General features: G+C 34.9%; 1 non-coding gene across 1 annotated transcript; it reads right to left on the reverse strand.

The window, feature by feature from the left end:
- Positions 1-2,343: 2,343 nt before the first annotated feature.
- LOC18430596 (cysteine proteinase inhibitor A) lies at positions 2,344-3,137 on the reverse strand. Its single transcript, XR_016058948.1, has one exon. It is a non-coding gene; the product is annotated as a cysteine proteinase inhibitor A (transcript).
- Between the last annotated feature and the right edge of the window lie 4,527 nt (positions 3,138-7,664).

Raw genomic sequence — 7,664 nt, forward strand, 5'->3', positions numbered from 1 at the left:
CGGGAAATAAAAAAAACCTAAATGTTCTTCAGAAACAGTGACTCGAACTAAAAAATCCACCTCAAATCGAACAAAATAGACAAAATTGGATACATTTTATGATAAATAACATTATAAACAAATTATTTGCTAAAAATCGATTACAATCGATTAAATGGCGGAAAAAACGAAGTTCTTACTTGTTTTTCTACAACCGTGACTTCAAACCCAAATTTGACTTGTAATCGACCAAAATAATCGCAAATAGTGTATAATTGTTTCTCAATAACACTCTCAAGAGTAATAATCCTCTAATTTGATAAAAAATAGTATCTGATTTCGTTTGAATTCTAACAAATGGTGGATAACCTAAAAAAAATCTTGTTCTTCACAAAACCGATGATTTGTGGTCTAAATTCGAGCTCTCAACTCGAATATAACGATCAATAAGTTGAAAAGTGATAGATAAAGCCTAAAATATTTGATCCAATGCCTGTAGAAGCAAAATATTCAACAAAAAAATCCAAATTTCGATGATTCTTCTAACTTTACATTGATCACTGTGCGTACTACAGTAACTCGGGTGGTTCACTGCTCCGAATCGTCCAGTTCTCTCTAGACACGGACGAGTCTACGCATTATGGTGGAATAGACATAGAGGTGTCAATTCCCGTGTCCAACCGAGAGAGTTCGGTTGGACTCGACGACTTTTGAAACACTGATCACTACCATATAAGATCTTTCCCTTTTGACCGTGTAAGATGGCTTAAATTAGTTGTAAAATTTGAAAAAACTACATTCATATATGATTTATTTAACGTTATTTAAAACTTCCACACAATTTACCATTATTACATTTGTACTCAATTTTTTTTGTATTCCAAAATTGCCCATATTTCAGATCTTTAAGACTTGAAGTTAATAAAATAAAAAATTTCAGACCTTCAAGATTAGAAAGTGCAGATTTTTCTATCTTGAAGGATACTTGAGCCTCTTTTTTTTTTCCCTCACAAATGTTTTTTGATTTTCAATGTTTGAATTTAACAAAAATACAAGATCGGGCAGGCAAATGCAATTTTTTAAGTAAATTTCATACTTTTAAAATCTGAAACTGTTTTGGGATACTAAAATGCAATTCTTTTATTTTTGAAATCAAAACATTCAATTTTCATATAAATTTTGGATTTTCAAAATCTACAGTTATCGGGACTCTAAAATTCAGTTTATATTTAAAATAAAAATTTCAATTTTCAAATAAATTTTTTATTTTCAAAATCCAAAATTGTTGGGAGACATTATTGGGGTAAATATAATTGTTGGGACACTATTTTTGGGGGCCAATTTTTTGGATTCTCAAAATAAAAAATGTAATTTTCAATTAAGTTCCATATTTTCAAATTTTAAAATTGGTAGGACACTTTTTTTGAGTAAATAAAATTGTTGGGTGTGAATTTGTTTTTACAAATTTCAGATTTTTTAACTCTTATAATTTAATTTTTAAATAAATTGTGGATTTTCAAAATTTTTAAAATATTGGGGGATGCTAAATTATACTTGTAGGAAAACAACAAGACCACAAATGAACGACTATTGCTCATAACTTATTTTATTTTAGTTATTTTTGCATTTGCAGGTGTGATGAATTTTTTTCCCCTCTTTCCTCTTAGGTCTCTTAATTTATTTTTACTTTATTTGTTGTTGCATTTACAGGTTAAAGTAGAAGAACAACCAAATATTTCATTATTTGTCTCAACTATACCCTATTCTACATTTTGGTTAGTTATATTTAGCGCATATGGTACATTTCGTAAATTAAAGAATTCACTTTGAAATTTTTATTAAATTCGGATAGCTTAAAATTCAACTAAAATTTAGACCAATTCAATGGGGACTCTTTTAGGGTTTGTACATAAAAGTCAAGTTCGTCAATAAACTCATGCCTCAATGTCTTGAGTTCTTCCAGGTTGGGGATTGGGTCCTTGCCCAATGAGGGTTCTTATCGTGGGTCACTTTTTCATATGACCCATAGTTAAGTCCAAACTTGTAATCTTGTTCACGGTTTCAAGGGATTCATTTTGCCTGGATGAGTGGTAATCAGTTCCCAGTTATTAGTAATTAAGGGCCGGACTCTATGAGTGGTAATTAGTTCCCAGTTATTAGTAATTAAGGGCCGGACTCTATATTTTTAAGTAGAAACTTATATTACAAGATTATTTATTTTTGGTATAAGATGATCACAATTAATTTTGACTATTGGATATGAAATTAGATGGTTGTATTTATTCTATTGATCAAGTTCAAACTTCAAAATAAATTTATTCGAACTTTACTACTGACCCATGCTATTAGATTTCAAATCAATAATTGCAAGTAATCGTGACTTCCTTATATCAAAAGTAATGATCTCATAGTATACAATCTCTTTTTAAACATTGATTCCATCATATTGTCTCAAGAAAAGAAAGCAAGATGTAACTTTCACTATCAAAAGTTATGCATCCTTATTTCATAGAAACAGGACATTACAGAGAACCTACAGAGAGAGATCCAAGACCCTTTCATTACTTAGAAGATTTAAAACTAAGCAAGAACAGGTTCAAAAGAAGTGAGATTCATGAATTTTAGCCATGGCTTCTCCCACACAATGGCCTTGTAAACCCTCACAAATGGTTCTTCAAAAGCCTGGATTGCCAACTTATAATTCGCCCCTGCTACCACTTGTTCCTTTGCTTCGACCACAGAGATGAAAGATAACTTGACTCCACTCCGTTTATTGTAAGTGGATACAGCATATTTGCCCAGATCTTGAATGTGGGTTTCGTTGGGCTGCACTTGCTTGTACCCTCCAACTAAAGGCCCAGTTGCTGAGGCGATGGCAAATGCTGCCAACAAGTGAGAGAAACAGATAAAGAAGAGCTGGTGTTGGGCTCCCATGTTGCTAGAGATTGGGCTTTCGTTTTTTGGTTCCCTTAATAGAGAGATTAATGGCAATGGTGGTAGAGTGATTTTATTCACCTTTTTTTTTAGAGAGAGAGATTAAAGGCAATGATGGTACATGATTCTATGCACATGTTGACATAAACTATAAAACTCACTGGGTCATTATAGTGAGTGTGGATAAGCATGAGTAGCGGGTCACTTCATCTCTGTAGGGAGGCGAAAAGTTAAGGTCATGCTTGAGTGATCCGTGAAGGAAGGAAGAGAATCAATTATTGGGGTCTTAAATGGCATTACTCAACAGTCAAAAGAATACATTGTATACTGTAGGTCAATGACTTGATCGATTTAAAAAAGGAAAATGGTTTGGTAGGGCTGCAGCTCTACCAAAATAAACAAAACCACATTTCATAATTCATCAAAAATTACAATTCAAGTATGAAAACCTGTATATCGTTTATCTCGGCTTGAACATACTAGTCGTGTAAAAAAATTAGGATTTTAAGCCCTAAAAATCATGTATATTATGACATATTATCTAGACTATTTATTTTATCCTAAAATTAATTGTTTATAGATCCACAAGATCTTGTACTATTTTTTTAGTTTCAAATTTTATTATCGGTATTGAAAATTGATTTAGATCGATTATAAAGATTTCCGTTGCTCAAAATATACTTTCTTGGAGAGGATTTGAGGTGCGGCTTTATTTTATTTTGAAAACGCTTAGACCCTAACTTTATCGTTTAAGACCCGGTTTTGGTAAGGCAGGGACTACAACTATTATGGTGCGGGCACTTCATCTGAGCCGTCCATGTCGCCCCTATAATTTGACTCTGAAGGATGCACATCTCAAGGCGAACGCAACCGGTTGCAGAAAGCTGTAGTTAATTATGCTTCTCCCTGCCCCAAACGACCCCACCCACCGTAGAAAGTGCAATGGTTACCTACCCACCTCCATTTGCTCTTCTGGGTAACATTCGTTACATCTCTTCCTTTCTCACTATTTGAAATTACAAAACACCCCCAACTCTCTCTCTTGTTCTTTTTCGGTATCTGTTTAGGGTATTTTAGATATTGGAAATGTTAAGTCTCAAGGTGTTCAGATGTTGGAAATGTTAGGTTTCAAGGTCTAAGGACTGAAATGCAATGGGATATTTCAGATATTAGAGATATTAGGTTTCAATGTCTAAGGACTGAAATGCAAAGGATTTATGATGGGAGGTTATGATTTTGGTCCATTCTTATGCTCACCCCCAAAACGCACCTGAACAGCAAGGATAAGAAACTCAGATTGGAGGATTCCGGCAAAAAAAGACGGCCAAAATCAACTTGTTAAAAGTCCGGCGAGAAGAATATAATCCCTAAAACCATACCGTGAAAACTCAAAAAAAAATGGTATAGACAATTTTTGGCAGGGCAAGTAGGATTATTTTTCTATTTTTCACCTGAAACCGCGGAAAATGAAATGCTCAGTAATAGGAGAAGGGTTCTGTCGTATTTTTCGAGCGAAATGAATGCCGGAAAAGCCTTCTATGTTGCTTCTTCTCCCCATTCTTTCTCTCTCTCTCAAAGCCTATGTGACTTGCCCTTTTTTATCGATGTATACAGACTAAACGTCTTCAGTGTCGGGATGGGAAATGTAAAGTCTTTTCAGTGATGCGATCGGTATATAGCATGTGTGAACTAAACGGCAAATTTGAGGAAGCGAAATGCACCGGTAGTAGAGTCGTCCACAAGAACAACAGGAACATGACCTAAAAATTCTTGAACCAATGGCAATACAACTATTCAACATTGTTGACCTGGGCTACTTAAGAATATTTTTGTATTCCTATGTGTAACTAATATTCTTATTGTTGTACTCGCCTTTTTTATTTTCATAATTTGTTTAAGAAAAACATGTAAAAGCTTGCATTTAAAAGTGTAAATGAAGTTTATCATGCAACATCTGCTTCAATTATTGTATAAATATCTCTCTCTAGGATCCATGGTCATCCATAAATAATCGGAGGCTTCTCTCTCTCTAAGACGCTTCTATCACTCTCTCTTGCTTCTCTCTCTCAAACAAATAAAAATTATTGTAAAGCCTCCTTTCTGAGAGAGAGATAGAGAGATAGAGAGGGAGAGCGCACCAATGCAATAAAGTTGGAACTCTTATAGTTGATTTTGTAACGAAAATAAAACTTACGAGTAGAAAATGTTAATAGTTCATCTAATAAACAACAAAGTATATAACTTCATGATTTTTCAAAACATTGATATTAATTGAATACATATATATATATATATATATATATATATATATATATATATATATATATATATATATATATATATATGAAAAATGATCCTGTGAACCAGTGGGCTGACAAGAAAAAATGAGTCCAACGGCTCAGATTGAATCTAGGCCGATCATGGATGTCGGGAAGTGTTTGAATTTTAAATTTTTTTCTACAAATCTAAATCATTTGAAATTTTAGATGTATTTTCTTCTCATTAAGCAGCACCAAATAAAAATATATAAATAATAATAATAAGTAAAACAATTGATCAAAATACCCCCAAACCTTTACGGGGGTATTTAGGTCAATATATTTCATGTAAAATATTTTTTTGATATTTTTGAAAGATTCAAATATTTGTGATGAACACACACCTAAAATTTCAAGTGATTTAGATTTGTAGAAAAACAATTAAAATTTAAACACTATCAAGCATCCGTGATCGTCAGATCAACCTAGGTTCAATCTAGGCCGTTGGGCTCATTTTTTCTTGTAAGCCCATTGGCTCACAGGATCATCATAGTTAGCCCATCTCAGTCTCAACGGTAGTCTCAAGCTGCCTAGAGATGGCTTGACTTATCTCAGTCTTAACTGCAGTCTCAACCTGCCTAGAGATGGCTTAACCCATCTGAGTCTAAACGGCAGTCTCAAGCTGCCCAGAGATGGCTTAACCTATCTCAGTCTCAACGACAGTCTTAAAGCCAAGAGATGGCTTAACCCATCTCAGTCTCAACGGCCGTCTCAAGCTGCCTAGAGATGGCTTAACCCATCTCAATCTCAATGGCAGTCTCAAGTTGGCCAGGCTTAACCCATCTTAGTCTCAATGGCAGTTTCAAGCTACCTAAAGATGACTCAAACCATCTCAGTCTCAACAGAAGTCTCAAGCTGCCCAAAGATGGTTTAACCCATCTTAGTCTCAACAACACTATCGAGAGGGCCAGCAATGGCTTAACCCATCTCAGTCTCAACAGTTGTCTTAAGCTACCTGCAATGGCTTAACCCATCTCTGTTTCAACAATAGTCTAGAGTTGCCTGACGATGGCTTAACCCATCGTCAGCATCATCGTCCAACAATTAAAGCCTTTAAAGCTTTATGGATCATATGACATTTAGTTACTGCAAAAGGGGAATTGTTTCTTCGAAACAAGAAATTCTCTCATAAAATCAGCACCATTGAACGTTGGCTCCTTGCCTTATCACCTTTAAAAGGTGTAACGTGGATTGAGTTGAAAAATGGGAGGGGATGTAGCTCACTGACAATGTTTACAAATCCCTAATTTTTCTCTAGCGAGATCATGAGGTTAAAAAGTTTGAAATTCAAAGACAAGTGCCAACGATTGTATCTACGTGAACAACCTAGCAGTGAGATCAACAACGTGAAAAGATAAACACAAGAGGTAAACAACATTACGAAGATAGGATTATGCCCTGCAAACTCTGTAATTTAAATGGATTGATAAGTCCAAGATGAAAATGGAGGGTGAATATTCAAAGATGAGAATTGCATGGTTATCCTTTGAAAAATGATAATTTAGCAGTATAAAAAGGGACTTATCGATTGAAGTGAGGTCGTACATTTTTGATGGACACAGTTCAATAGAGATAAGTATTCTTGAGAGGTTCTGCCTCAGTAAAAACTAAGAGTGGGAAAGAGAGTGATATTCAAGACACAAAGAGAGAGATAATTATTTCCTAAGACTCATTGGAGACCCCTTCTCTTAGGAAGACCAGACTCGAAGGACAACATCCCCTGCATACATGTACATGTATATGGGCCGATATGCCCTCACTGTTATCTTTTCCCTTTAACAATGTTTACAATGCAAATCAGAGAGATCTTCAGAGGAAGATCCCTTAGACTCGTACCAGAAATTGATTATTTAAAATAGTGACAGAGAGTGGGACAATCAAATTCTGATCTGAGGATAGATCTACTCATAAGTAAGCCGATCTGCTCTCAGATCAGTGACAAAGCCAATATTGATCCGAAATACAAAATACAACATAAAATGCAATAAAATTGAATTAATTTCAATAAAAATAAATAAATATAAAATAGAAATACAGAAAGAGTAAAAAAATACCAGATCGGGCCAGTTGGCCTGGTACACCTGAGGCTTCGAGGCCTCGGGACCGACTGAGTTTATATCATGCGTCGTCTTTATCTCTCTTCAGGTTTTTACTAGGTCTTAACTTAGTTGAATGGCTTTCTAAACCTAAGGGTTGCAGGTTTAAAGCTTAGGTTTTCCTAAATCTAGGGTTTGCTCATAGGTTTTTGTTGTATGTCATTTTTGACATACCTAAATCCCTGGTGCAAATAAGGAGAAGGCCAGTGATGACCTAGTCCTGCTAGTACCCAAGACACCACCAGGCCAAGAGAACATTGCATAATAAGCCTAACGCTAAGCAGCCTGGGAAAAAGTACTATAATGTCTAAAAGAGACCTTAGAACTACAGCCCTGT

This window comes from Amborella trichopoda, chromosome 7 (assembly GCF_054954075.1).
Source record: "Amborella trichopoda isolate Santa Cruz 75 chromosome 7, AtrichopodaSantaCruz75HAP2 v2.0, whole genome shotgun sequence".
Classification (NCBI taxonomy): domain Eukaryota; kingdom Viridiplantae; phylum Streptophyta; class Magnoliopsida; order Amborellales; family Amborellaceae; genus Amborella; species Amborella trichopoda.